Raw genomic sequence first — 15,010 nt, forward strand, 5'->3', positions numbered from 1 at the left:
ATAAAAATGCATTAGAACATGAAAGAACTGCATATTCAAATTATATGACCGCACAATAAACACAAAACGATTTGCCCATGATGTAAAAAAAAGAAGTAAATAATAAAAAATGATTTACCTTTTAATTGGCCACTTTGTTTACTGGTTCTCAGCAGTGTTTTTTGCCTTACGTTTCTTGAAAAACTGATCCAATGACGTCTGATTTTGCCTGCTTTTGACAATCCGACGGGAATGCTCGAGGCAGACGTCATCAAAACGAGCGATAGCCTGACCTCAACACTTTTTCTGGGTGATTTATTTCCACAAATTCTTAGACTTCATGGAAATTGATATGTGACAACCTGTAGCCTCTGCAATTGTGATGTTTTCTAACATTGTGTATTTTATGTATGTTTTTTTTCTATGATAGCCCTTCCGGGGACAGCCACCGAGAATAAGCCTTGGTTAAAATGTTATGGTAAGTGACATGAGTTTATGGAGCATACTTGTCCCTTTTAAAATAACCAAAACTTAAAACTTAAAACTTGAAATGTCTTTAATTTGAGCTGATGGAATGCTGTCCGCATCTTCGTCGTCGTGTCTGAACTCATCTGCCACGGCGGTGTCTTACCTTTGTTTTATCTCTTGCTTTGTTTTGATGGCCAGAAAAAGTATTTTCCTCTTCTTTGTTCCTTGTCCACTTTTCTGCATGTCTTTTGTGGGGTCCGTTAGGAATGATAGCTCTTCGTAGTGGTACCATACAGTTGACTGCTTACAGAGCGGGAAGGGGAAACGAAGAGCATGCTGGGAGTTGCCAGGTAGAACTCTGAGAGTGGCGAATGCTAGCACTCACTGTACAGTATTTTTGGCTTTGTATCCTGAAACATCTTTGTAACTACAGGCAATATTGTCCCGTTCAGGTATTTTGTAACCTGAAACTTTTGTAGGTAAAGACATTTGTAAGTAGAGGTACCACAGTATTTTGAGTTGCTTGACTTTAAAGTTGCTTTGTATCACAAGGTTCAAAGTTTAAAGTACAGTGTGTAATATTTAGTGCCCTCTAGTGGGACAAAAAAACTTTCATCCAGTTAAATTTTTTTTAGTTGAATATGCTTTTGAAAAAGTTAAAAGTTCACTGTAGCGTGGCAAATTAAAAGGTGTTATAATTTTGTACTAACTGGGCGTCAGTGGCTCAGGAGGTAGAGTGCTCGTCATGGGATCATCCCATGTTCGAATCCCGGCTCCTCCGTGTTACACGTCGAAGTGTCCTTGGGCAGGACACTGAACCCCTAATGCCCCCAATAAGCAGGTTAGCGCCTTACATGGTTGCACGGCTGCTATTGGGAAATGTGAAGCAAACTGTAAAGCGCTTTGGGAAGTCTTGACTTGAAAAGAGCTAATAAAATGCAGATCATTTCATTTCATTTCATATTATGAGAAATCGTTTTGAATTGACTTATTTCATGCATAATGTTTCATAATAATATGGATTAAAACAACAAAAACAATCGAAAGAACCATTTAGGAACTGAGAGACAGCTGAGTTGAGCCGACAGAGCCGAAATTTCCGTATTTACTTGCGCCACATTTGCAACGGATTCGAGACAAATTTCAAGCTACGTAAAATGTCAGTAAGAGCAATCGATGGGACGGGCTTGGTCACATGACCAAATCTGCTCGATGAGCTCGCCCGGAAACGATGCTTCATTTTCCCAGACACGTGATGCTACATCACTGACACACGCTTCAAGCGAAGCTTCATTTGTTGCGCCCACTCTTACTTTGAACAAGCTTCAAAGCCGCGCTTCCTTTTGCCCATCACTAACTTACCTGTTGCTCCTTGTCACCCCAAATCCGTTTTTATTGTCATACAGCCATTTAGTAAAACTTTACACTAAGTGTCATATTTACAGGCATTATTTATATACGCTAGGGTTGATTTGCTTTCGTTTCCCATAAGATGAGCCTCACTTAGAGTGAGCTGGTACAATTTTACGCCATCTTGCTGCCACGCAAACCCAGAAACGAAACATCTCCAAAAAGTCTGGGCAAAAATAGAAAGAAAGAGAAAAAAAAAACGGTGCGGTTTGGTCACTTTAAGTCTTTGTAGTTTGTATTCTTGTGTCTTTTGGTTGCTCAACACAATGCAGTAACATCTAGTGGCCAAACAATACATACTTCCCTTTAAACAACTTTATTAAATTAAACAGTTTATAGTGTGTGATTATTTTTCCTGTACTGCCTCATGACCAGATAATTAGTATATATAGAAAATATACAGTAATATGCTGCTACCCACTTTTATAGAATATTGTTACAGTTACTTGGCTGATCAATGTTAAAAAAGCGAAGATTTTGAAGAATGGCATGCCTTTTGCAAAGATAAAATTGAGTAATTTCCTGTGACACACTAGAAAAGGTCTCACAGCACATAGGTTTAAAACCCAGCAGGTAACCTTTATCTCAGGTACAGTTAATTACTCATGAAACTTTTCGTCAGCTCTCTGTCGCCGTCTCTACCTATTACACAAACATGTTAAGAATTATTTTTACTTAATTGTGTTCTTTTCAGAAATTAATGAACACTAAATCAAGATCAAAAAAGATGTCAGCTCACAAAATAAAGCACTTCGAAACTATAAAGCCTGAAGCACACCTGTCACAAACTGCGTGAAGAATTTGGGGTTGACGTTAACGTTCTTTGGCTGCAGAACGTTAAAGGTGCGGTGCTCTCGCACGCCTGAAGCCTTTCAAAATGGCAACTACAACAGAGTCAGATATGGATTAAGAAACAAGCACATATTTACTACTGCGCTGAAAAGAAAACTCAAACAAGTGCTGCGTAAAAGGTGGGCCTTGTAGTTCTAGATGACAATGCTGTAGGGCAACCATACTGAAGAGAATAAATTGCAACATAGACAAGAAAATTTGTCTTTTAGTTGTTGTCTTTGGTGGTTGCCGTGGTGGCTAAATTAAACCCCATAAAGCAGTCCAGCCCCACAGGGAAATACTTCACACACGTAGGGGCTTCAAGATGATCCGTTACCTCGACAACGTCATCATGTGGACAGAAACATGTATAACATGCTTGGCTGCATGCAATTCAATTGTGGGGTGTAAATTATCATCTGAATACAAAACATACAGTAGCTTGTGAAACTATTTGGCCCCCTTGAACATTGTGACCTTTTGCCACATTTCAGGATTCAAACATCAAGATATAAAACTGTAATTTATTGTGAAGCATCAACAATAAGTGGGACACAATAACGGAGTGGAACACACTTTATTGGATATTTTAAACCTTTTTAACAACGAAAAAGCGGGTGTGCAAACTTTTTCAGCCCTTTTACTTTCAGTGCAGCAAACTGTCCAGAAGTTCAGTGAGGATCTCTGAATGATTCAATGTTGATCTAAATGACTAACGATGATAAATCGAATACACCTGTGTGTAATCAAGTCTCTGTATAAATGCACCTGCACTGTGATAGTCCCAGAGGTCTGTTTAAAGCACAGAGAGCATCATGAAGAACGGGGAACACACCAGGCAGGTCCGAGATACTGTTGTGGAGACGTTTAAAGCTGGATCTGGATACAAAAAGGTTTCCCAAGCTTTAAACATCCCAAGGAGCACTGTGCAAGCAATAATATTGAAAAGGAAGGAGTATCAGACCACTGCAAATCTACCAAGATTGGGCCGTCCCCCTAAACTTTCAGCTCATACAAGGAGAAAACTGATCAGAGATGCAGCCAAGAGGCCCATGATCAATCTGGATGAACTGCAGAGGTCTACAGCTGAGGTGGGTGAATCTGTCCATAGGACAACAATTAGTCGTATACTGCACAAATCTGTCCTTTATGGAAGAGTGGCAAGAAGGAAGCCATTTCTTAAAGATATGCATAAAAAGTGTGGTTTAAAGTTTGCCACAAGCCACCTGGGAGACACACCAAATATGTGGAAGAAGGTGCTCTGGTCAGATGAGACCAAAATCGAACTTTTTGGAAACAATGCAAGAAGTTATGTTTGGCGTAAAAGCAGCACAGCTCATCACCCTCAACACACCATCCCCACGGTCAAACATGTTGGTGGCAGTATCATGGTTTTGGCCTGCTTTTCTTCAGTGGGAAGATAGTTAAACAAGATGGGAAGATGGATGGATGGAGCCAAATACAGGACCATTCTGGAAGAAAACCTGATGGAGTCTGCAAAAGACCTGAGACTGGGACGGAGATTTGTCTTCCAACAAGACAATGATCCAAAACATAAAGCAAAAGCTACAATGGAATGGTTCACCAAAAAACATATCAAGGTGTTAGAATGGCCAAGTCAAAGTCCAGACCTCAATCCAATTGAAAATCTGTGGAAAGAACTGAAAACTGCTGTTCACAAACGGTTTTCCATCCAACCTCACTGAGCATGCATCCCCATTTTGCAAGGAGGAATGGGGAAAAATATCTGTTTCTTGATGTGAAAAACTGATAGAGACATACCCCAAGCAACTTGCAGCTGTAATCACAGCAAAAGGTAGTGCTACAAAGTAATAACACAATGGGGCTGAATAATTTTACACAACCACTTTTTTGTTTTTTGTTTGTTAAAAAAGTTTAAAATATCCAATAAAGTGTGTTCCACTTCATGATTGTGTCCCACTTATTGTTGATGCTTCACGAGAAATTACAGTTTTATATATTTACGTTTGAAGTCTGAATCGTGGCAAAAGGTCACAAAGTTCAAGGGGGCCAAATAGTTTTGCAAGCTACTGCATACATTTGAAGAGTATTCTAATATGAATTGTTTGGTGTTACTTTGTCTATGTTTATATAAATTCAAGAAGTGCTATGTGAAATAAAGAGGTAAAATAAAGTGCTTTTTAACCAAAAACAAAATGTTTTCCAAAGTTTTTGGACTCAGGTGGCTTCTTATTTTGCAGAGAATTTCACTTGCTTTTGAAAGGACTCTTTCACACGTTAAAGGTGAAGCAGAGCTGCATAGATATGAGAAGACTTTGTTTCCGTGATTCCCAATACTGAAGGGAACTTTCAACTCTGGGGATTTTTGATGCTCCAACATACTTTTGCACTTCAACCATTGCTTTTGCAGTGACATTTGTGGTTCTTGATTGATGGAGTGAGATTTCAAAATGATGCCACTTTTCCCGGGGGATTCAAACATCACCACGAACGTTATCATGAACCACTTTTCCCCCTCTATTATCTTTTCAGGATGTTAGCTGTAAAATATAACACTTTGAAACTCTAAAGTTCGATTTGGCCAACAAGCACAAAGCACAGGCATATTAAAATAGCGTCATTTTGCACCGTTCATCTCACTAAAACAATTTCTTAACACTTGCGACCATGTTCAAATCTTGCCATTTTTTCATTTTATTTCAAAGAAGAACTTTACAGTTACAGGAGAATTCGTGGTCATTCACTTGTACGTACGCAATCCAAGGTAAATGTGCGATCACCCCTTCGTGAGATGTGTTGCTACCATGCTACCGCTGTAAATATCTTTGTTTTTGCCCATTCTCAATAAACTGTCGGCCAAGACAAATGTGACACAACTGCAGAAAGCCGTCAAAGAAATAGCTGATGCAACCTTTTCTTTCGGCAATGATTGCAATGCAAAGTTAAATGTGAACAACTATGCTTTGCTCATCCATCCATTATCAGCTCGGCTTATCCTCAGTAGGGTCGCGGGGGTGCTGGAGTCCATCCCTGCAATCATCGGGCAGTGGGCAGATGACACCCTTAACTTGTTGCCACCCAGTTACAGGGCACTCAGAGACAGACTACTCACTCTCTCATTTACACCTAGGGACAATTTGGACCGGCCATTTAATCTGACATGCATGTTATTGTGATGTAGGAGGAAACTGGAGTGACCAAGCACGGGGAGAACATGCAAACCCCACACAGGAAGGTAGCTGGATTTGAACCCATGACCTCAGAACTGTGCTGCGGACACGCTAATCATATTTTTCTTAGAAAGTTATGTTTATGCACCTTTTTTGTTTTTCATTTTCTGCATCATGAACATGGTGGTGCCACACTTAATTAGTAAGAAAACCACTTTTTTTTTTTTTTTTTACAATTAAGGCTTATCTGTTCTAGTAGGCTTCTTTTGGAATTTTTATTTTATTATAGAGAATTTAAATGTTGACATCATGTTGTTTCTTTTTTTTTTATAACATTTTATTTCTCACACACATATTGACAGAGGTTTGATTCCTCCATCATACAGATAGATAGATAGATAGATAGATAGATAGATAGATAGATACTTTATTCATCCCCGAAGGGAAATTCACTTTTCCAGCAGCATCCCTAAGCTGAGAACAATCGAAAATAACTGAGAACAATCGAAAATAACACGGGAGCTGCTGGAGTGGCTGCCATTCGTGACGGCGCCGGAGAAACGATTCAATTTGAATCATGTACAAACAAACAAACAATTGAATCATGTACAAGAAACGATTCAATCTGAATCATGTACAAACAAACAAACAATTGAATCATGTACAACAAACAAACAAAATATAGCAACACAAACAAAAAATATATACAATTGACATACCCATAAATAACAAAAAGAAACAACAACAAAAAATGTTAATAAAATAAATAAAATAAAAAGTGAGGTGTTTAGACATCAAGTAAAAATTGTGTGATAAGCTTCCATCTTTTCTCGAATTGATCTAGTTTTAGTTGAAGTCTTGCAGTGATTTTTTCCATAATGAGCATTTGCTTCAATTTGTCTCTCCATTGTTTTATGTCGGGAGGTTGTGGTTTCAGCCAGGACACTGTGATCATTTTCTTTGCTACCAGAAGCATAACCTTGAGTATACAGGTATATTTATGTTGACCAGTCAATAATTCTGGCAAAATTCCCAATACATAGGTCACTTGGTCCAACCGCAACTCCCAACCAATAATTAATTTTATTCCTGTCTGAATACTTCTCCAGAAATTTAATATTACAGGGCAATTCCAGAAAATATGCGTAAAATTTCCGACCCTCCCACAGTTACGTCAACATAGATTTGAGGTATTTTTACATTTTGAAGTGATAGAGGGTGTATAGAAGAATCGCATTTTTACTTTCCATTCAAACTCCCTCCATGTCTGGCTGCTGGTTATTTTGTGTACCTCTTTCAAAGTTTTTTCCCATTTGTCGTCTTTTATCACTACATTAGCTTCTTGTTCCCATTTTTCCTTAACCACCATGTCATCATTACTGAGATCCATTCGCAGAGCTTTATATAATTTTGAGATAACCCCCTTTATTGATTGTCCTTTTGAGTATGATATTAATAATTCCTCAACTTTAGTAGGCTCCCTACATATTTTCCCCCATTCATCATGTTTCTGGATGTAATGCATTAGTTGCAAATATTTGTAAAAATAATTTCTAGGTAGGTCAAATTCTTGTTGAAGTTGTTCAAACGATTTCATTGCCTGTCCTTCGAACACTTGGGTAATTAACATCAATCCTTTTTGGGCCCATTTTTCAAATCCTACATCCATAACCCCAGGTTTAAAATCGCTATTTTTGTAGCCCTATTCAGAGACCTTGATATATATATATATATATATATATATATATATATATATATATATATATATATATATATATATATATATATATTTTGCATTGTTGACCATGTTTTAATAGTTCCCTTAATCCATTCATTCTGGATTTTTAACTTCTTCCACATTACTACTGATATGTATGGTAACGATTCCACAGGCATATTTGGACAAGATCGCTCCTCCATGTCCACCCATATTGTATCTTTGTCTATAGTAATCCACAAAATAAGAGCTTTAATTTGAGCTGCCCAATAATAATATTTAATATTGGGTAGGTCTAGGCCCCCCTTTTCTTTAGAAGCTAACAGGGTTTTGTATTTTATTCTAGGTTTCCTATTTTGCCACAGGAATTTTGTTATCAATTTATTTAACATTTTAACATTTCAGAATAGGAAGAGATTGAAACAGAAATAATAGTCTTGGTAATATGTTCATTCTAATTGTTTCTACTCTCCCGGTAAGGCTTAACGGCAAAATTTCCCATCTTTCCAAATCCTTCCTTATTTCTTTCATCAACTTTCCATAATTTGCATCAAACAGCTGTGTGGAATGTGGTGTAAAAGTCCCCCCCAAATATTTAAACCCTTTATTTGTCCATTTGAAATCAAATCTTTCTATCACATCTGTTGGACATTTTCCTGATATCATCATTGCTTCTGTGATTTGCTCTCATTATTTAAATACCCAGCTACTTCTCCATATATTTTAAGGTTCTCCAGCAGTGGTGGTATTGATGAAGAGGGCTCTTTCAGCATTACCAAAAGGTCACCCTTGGGAATCCATCCGTTCCTGGTGATTTATTTATTTTTAAGTTTTTTATTGTATCCTGTACTTCCTGTTTTGTAATGGGGCGAATAATTTCTAATGTAGACAGAGTCGGTAAATGTAGTTTTCCCAAAAGGTTTTGTGCCTTGCAGTTATCCAAATAATTTTCTGAGTCATTGTATAAATCTTTATAATAATCTGCAAACGCGTCTGCAAGAGACTAGAAATCGACTGGCTCTATTGCCCATTTCATAATATCTCTGATTCACAAAGCGCAAAGCCCCTTCTGCCTTATTTGTCAAATGTTCATCTAATTTGCCTCTGGTTGTTTTTAATACCTGCAATCTGGATTCATTTTGTGTTCTTTTATGTTCTTCTTCTAGTTCCTTAATCTTATCCTCCAATTTCTTTTGAATATTTAATCCGGGTAGTTTCAGTCGAGAAGATATTTAAATTATTTTCCCCCTTATTACAGCTTTCACTCCCTCCCATAATATTGATGGAAAAACCTCCCCGTTGTCATTGATTTGAAAATATTCCTTTATACACTGTTTTATTTCCTGTACTACATTTTTATCTGAGAGGAGAGATACATTCATCCTTCTATACCTAAAATTTGGTTCATTGTCTACACTTAATTTTAAAGTAATTGGGGCATGGCCACTTATAGTAATATTCTCTATACCACACTCCACTACTGTATGCATATGTTGTCTTGAAATGCAAAAGAAACAATTCTTGAATAGCTGCCATGAGGGTTTGAATAGAAAGTATAGTCTTTAGTTAGGGGGTTCTTATCTCTCCATGGATCTATCAGTCCCAATTCTTTAGTTATGTTATTCAACACTCTCGACCTCTTTGTACTTGGTCCATGTAATGATGCATAGTTGTCCACTTTGCCATTTTGTACAGTATTAAAATCACCCCCAATAAGTAACATTCCCTTCGCACAATTAATTATTACTTTGGCTAAAAATGGAAAAAAATGTCCCCTTTTCCTAAATTGGTGCATAAACATTCATTATTGATATTTCCCTACCAGCCATTGACCCTATAATCATAACATATCGACCCAGATTGTCCTTCACTTCTTTTTCAACTTCAAACGTTAGCCCTTTTCCAGGTAAAATTGCAACTCCCCTTCTCTTACCATAAGAGGCAATAAACACCTTGTTAACCCATTCTCTTTTTAACTTCTTATGTTTAAACTCCGTCAATTGTTTCTCTTGTAATAAAGCTACTGAGCTTTGCAATGTTTTGAGTTGAATATCTTCTTTCTCTTAATGGGGTGGTTCAGCCCAGGTACATTATCTCATCTCATTCTCATTAGCCGTACCGCTTATCCTCATTAGGGTCGCGGGGGGGCTGGAGCCCATCCCAGCCATCTCCCGGCAGTGGGCAGGGGACACCCTGAACTGGTTTCCAGCCAGTCGCAGAGCACACAAAGACGGACAACCATTCACTCATTCACACCTAGGGACAATTTGGACCGGCCAATTCACCTAAAATGCATGTTTTTGGAACGTGGGAGGAAACCGGAGTGCCCAGAAGCAAGCACGGGGAGAACATACAAACTCCGCACAGGAAGTCTGGAGCTGGATTTGAACCCACAACAGGTTCCCATGACATGAACTGTGCCGCACAAGCGCCAGGTACATTATCTCATCTCATCTCATTAGCTGCACCGCTTATCCTCAGTAGGGTCGCGGGGTTGCTGGAGCCCATCCCAGCAATCATCGGGCAGTGGGCAGGAGACACCCTGAACTGGTTGCTAGCCAATCGCAGGGCACACTGGGACAGACAACTCATTCGCGCATTCACACCTAGGGACAATTTGGACCGGCCAATTCACCTAAAATGCATGTTTTTGGAACGTGGGAGGAAACCGGAGTGCCCGGAGGAAACCCACACAAGCACGGGGAGAACATACAAACTCCGCACAGTAAGGCCGGGAGCGGGATTTGAACCCACGCAGGAGGTTTCCACGACCTCAGAACTGTGCCGCACACGCGCTAACCACTGCGCCACCGTGCTGCCCTCCACAGTGATTTTTGCAGCACACAAAATATACATTAACTACTAACACCTCAATTGAAAAAACAAACAAACTAAGTAACAAACACACATATAACCCCACCAAAAAGAAAAAAAACACACCCAAAAAACAGAAACACATGTCTTCCAAGAGTCCAATCGGAGAGTTGTGGCTACCCTCCCGGAAATATGCACACAGTGCTTGAACAACTTTTGTACAGTTGTCCATAGTTATAACTAACTAAATATTTTAGTAGTAGTAGTATAGTTTTATTGTTGTTTCTATTTTACCCATTCTATGACAACAGCTGTCTATGCGCTCAGTTTTCTTCTTAATTCTTTGGAAAATTGTTGGCGATCTTCCACTGATTGTTCTATCACTTTCCGTGACGTTCGAGGTTACCAAAGGACACTTAAGTTGGAGGAAGTTGCGGGTTAATTTCTCTATAGCACAAGTATGAATATTGTTGCAAAACATTATTTCTAATGTTCATACTGGCTCCTCCCTCTGCTTTGTCAAATGAATTATTTCGTTCTGATGGCTTTGTTTTCACTTTTTCAAACTGACTGTGTGTATTCTTAAGCACCTTCTCGTGACGAAAAATAATGCATTCATTAAAAAAACAATATGGTTGATTGGTTGGATCCGTTAACCACTGGGGTTGTAGGGGCACCATTTCCTGTAGTGTGTCTTGGGCAAGTACAGCCTGGTGGCGCCCGTCCCTCTCCAGGCCAACGTATGTTTCCATGCGGTCTCGACCTGGGGACCTTACGCTTGTTAGGCAAATGTGCTAACATTACAGAATTGAATAATAAGCAAAACTCATGAACTATCATATAAATGTGCCTTTAAAAACATTTTTGTATATCGAACAATTTGCATTTATGATACATAACATGAGCCTGACCTTGAGGGAGCTGACATAATTGTGTGACATCATGGTGCTACGGGTACCCAAATAACAAAAACCTAGCAAAATCATGTAGCTAGTTCACTTTCAGTCTCTGTAGTTTGTATTCTTCCTTGTGCTTTTTAATACTCTTTTTCGGTTGCACTACACCATACAGTGACATCAAGTGGACACGCTGTCCCTTTATATTGAAGGCTATATTTAGTCTTGATAGAACATTCTAAAAGTATCTTGTTGTACAAGGCTTTTTAAACTGTCTTTTTTTGCAGTGTGGAGCACCAATCATTGAGAAAAAAAAATAGGACAACGATATATGTTTATTTAAAAAAAAAAGTAGTAAAAAATATTTCTAAAATTGACCAAAATAATTTTGCCCTCAGAAGAACAAATATTTATGAGGAAAAAAATGACTTGTAGCATTAATGGTTAAATAGTGTCAAATAAGTGTGACCTAAGCTTTTTCCCCCCTCTATCCTATTTTACTCATCAAAAGTCACAAGTTTGAGCATGAGTTTGTTTACTTTTTTCAATACACTGAGATATTTTATAAACAATTATAATTTTTTAAAGAGAACAGACTTTTCTTCCTTTGTGTGTTTGTTTAACATCTGGGTTGTGAGACGTGACGGTTATAACAAACGCTAGAGTATAGCAGTTCCTTTGAGGGTTTTATTCAACTAAAACGTGAAAAAACCATTGCAACGGGAACAAGGCTGGGATGTTCTCACAAGTGCCCTGTCATATATGTATATATCTAAAAAACTGGCTCTGACAAAAACGTTTATCAAAAATCAAATCAGAAAATATTTGATTAGTTCTTACCAGGCTATTACTTAACACACACAGTGCTGTATAAATGATTGAGTGTACAATACACTGACATAAACAACGGTTAAATAAATACATAAATAAATAGATAAAGAAATAAAAATAATGCAAATAATAAAACAAATACAATTGTAGCATGGGAGAGACTAACCCTGTGAGGAAAGGGATCCAAGGGAGGCTCGTCCACACTGATAAGGATGACAGCAGATGCCCATAGGAATGATTTTCAGCCATAAAACCACACTACCTCTGAAATAGAAAGTAAAATATATTACAGTACAAGGTAAGAAATATAACAAATCAAACCAAACACAAATGATTAATTCAAATTCATTAAAAATAGACCACATGCCTCCCAACAGAAAACCAAAACATCAATTGGAACAATGTAGAGATTGTTTCACAACTGAATGAATGGTACATTAAGAATTCAAGTTACTACATTAAAATGTAAATGATCATAACTAGACTCAAATACACTGAATAAATAAACGAAGGGCGTATAAATAACTAAAATAATAAAAAGTCATTGGCTCATAACAAATAGAAAAAGGACTATTTAATTTAGTGGCATGTTTCAATTTTACAACTGTTTGCACCTAAAGCAGAGTTTATTATCCGGTAGAATTTATTTTCACATACAGTTCCCATTCAGCCCTGCCACTGGCTGGCAACCAGTTCAGGGTGTCCCCTGCCCACTGCCCGAAGATAGCTGGAATGGGCTCCAGCACCCCCGGGACCCTACTGAGGATAAGCGGTGTGGATAATGAATTAATGAATGAATGGATGAATGAGTTCCCATTGACGCAATGTCACACAAAAAGAAGGACTGCTTCACCAAGTCCATCACATACGTAGCTTTTCTTCACCTTACAATCGCCTCACAAGCTGTGTCAATAACAGGGTAGATGTTTTGTGCAATAAGACAAATATTCACACAATTGTATGTCTTGTGTTTGAACAACAGGTACCTGTGTATATTGATGATTAAAACCTGATTTATCGCACCCTGATAATCTCATCATTAAGACTGACAATCATAAATAACATATAATTCTCAAGTTTGAATATGTTGCGACATATCCTGACCTTTAAGTCAAAACTCTTTTCAACAATTTTTCAAGGTGTGACTTCTAGGTAGGCTGTATGCGGAAATTGCACAAGGTAGAATTCCCCGTCTTGCTTCTGTCACAGGGAAAACATTCAAACACAACCAATAAGAATTATTGATTAGAATCTGTAGTCAAATGTAAGTTCTCCAGAAGATTACAGTACGTTATTTTCTTGATCCAGAAAGTTTTTTTTGTTTTCTTTTAGTTTGCTTCAAATAAGGATGTCAAAAAATGCAATAATTAACTTTTCAAGTATTTGTGCCTTGTGTAATACACAACATCGCAGCACATGAAAGTGTTTAAAACAAGTCCAACACATCTAAGAACAAAAAATTATTTAACCAGGGGTGTCCAAACTTTTTCATCTTTTCAAACAGAAAAATCAAAGTATGCGACTGACACGTTTTGATCAATTATACCACACCAGCTAATCAAGTAATTTTATATTGTTTTAATTAAAAACAATATGAAACATTATCAACTGTGTTTTGCAATTCAATCAGTTAATGATTTTACAAAATATAGGGAGATCAACCTTCTTGGAAACCACCTAAAAATTTGAGACCCTAGCACTGAAGAGTAGTCCACTCTCTTAGCTAAATTAGACAGTAAGAAAATACATAAATACAGGACAACATTTTTGCAAAAACTATTTGTAAGCACGTACGTTACTTAATGAAGCATTTACAAAATAATTTCACATTTTCAACACATAGCAATTTCAGCTCTCAAAAATGTATTTGTCACACTGTTTATAAGAATATACTGGACTGTCTCAGAAAATTAGAATATTGTAATAAACTTCTTTATTTTCTGTAATGCAATTAAAAAAACAAAAATGTCATACATTCTGGATTCATTACACATCAACTGAACTATTTCAAGCCTTTTATTATTTGAATATTGCTGATTTTGGTTTACAGCTTAAGAAAACTCAAAAATCCTATCTCAAAATATTAGAATATCATGAAAAAGTATACAAGTAGGCTATTCAACTAATCACCTGAATCATCTAATTAACTCGAAACACCTTGCGAGGGTTTCCTGAGCCTTAAAAACACTCAGTTCAGTAAACTAAATCACTGCTGATCTGACTGCTGTCCAGAGGACCATCATTGATACCCTCCATCAGGAGGGTAAGACACAAAAAGAATTTTCTCAAAGAGCAGGCTGTTCACAGAGTGCAGTTTCAAAGCATATCCACAAAAAGTCTGTTTGAAGGGAAAAATGTGGCCGGAAACGCTGCACAACCAAGAGAGGTGACCGCAGCCTTAACAAAATTGTGAAGAAGAGCCGCTTCCAGAATTTGGGGGAGCTTCAAAGACAGTGGGCTGAAGCTGGAGTCCAGGTATCAAAAGCCACAGTTCACAGACGTGTCTGGGAAATGCGCTACAATAGCCGTATTCCCATGGTCAAGCCACTTCTGAACTCAAGACAACGGAAGAAGCGTCTGACTTGGGCTATGGAGAAGAAGCACTGGACAGTTGCAGAGTGGTCCAAAGTCCTCTTTTCAGACGAAAGCAAGTTTTGCATTTCATTTGGAAGTCAAGGCGCCAGAGTCTGGAGAAAGGCTGGAGAGGAGCAAAATCCAAGTTGCTTGAAATCCAGTGTGAAGTTCCCACAGTCAGCAATGGTTTGGGGAGCCATGTCAGCTGCTGGTGTTGGTCCACTGTGTTTCATCAAGTCCAGAGTAAATGCAACTGTGTACCAAGAGATTTTAGAGCACTACATGCTTCCATCTGCTGAAAAGCTCTATGGAGATGAGGATTTCATTTTCCAGCATGA

The sequence above is a fragment of the Urocampus carinirostris genome, chromosome 5, assembly GCF_059441175.1.
Source record: "Urocampus carinirostris isolate Australia breed hairy pipefish chromosome 5, RoL_Ucar_1.0, whole genome shotgun sequence".
In the NCBI taxonomy this organism is placed as follows: domain Eukaryota; kingdom Metazoa; phylum Chordata; class Actinopteri; order Syngnathiformes; family Syngnathidae; genus Urocampus; species Urocampus carinirostris.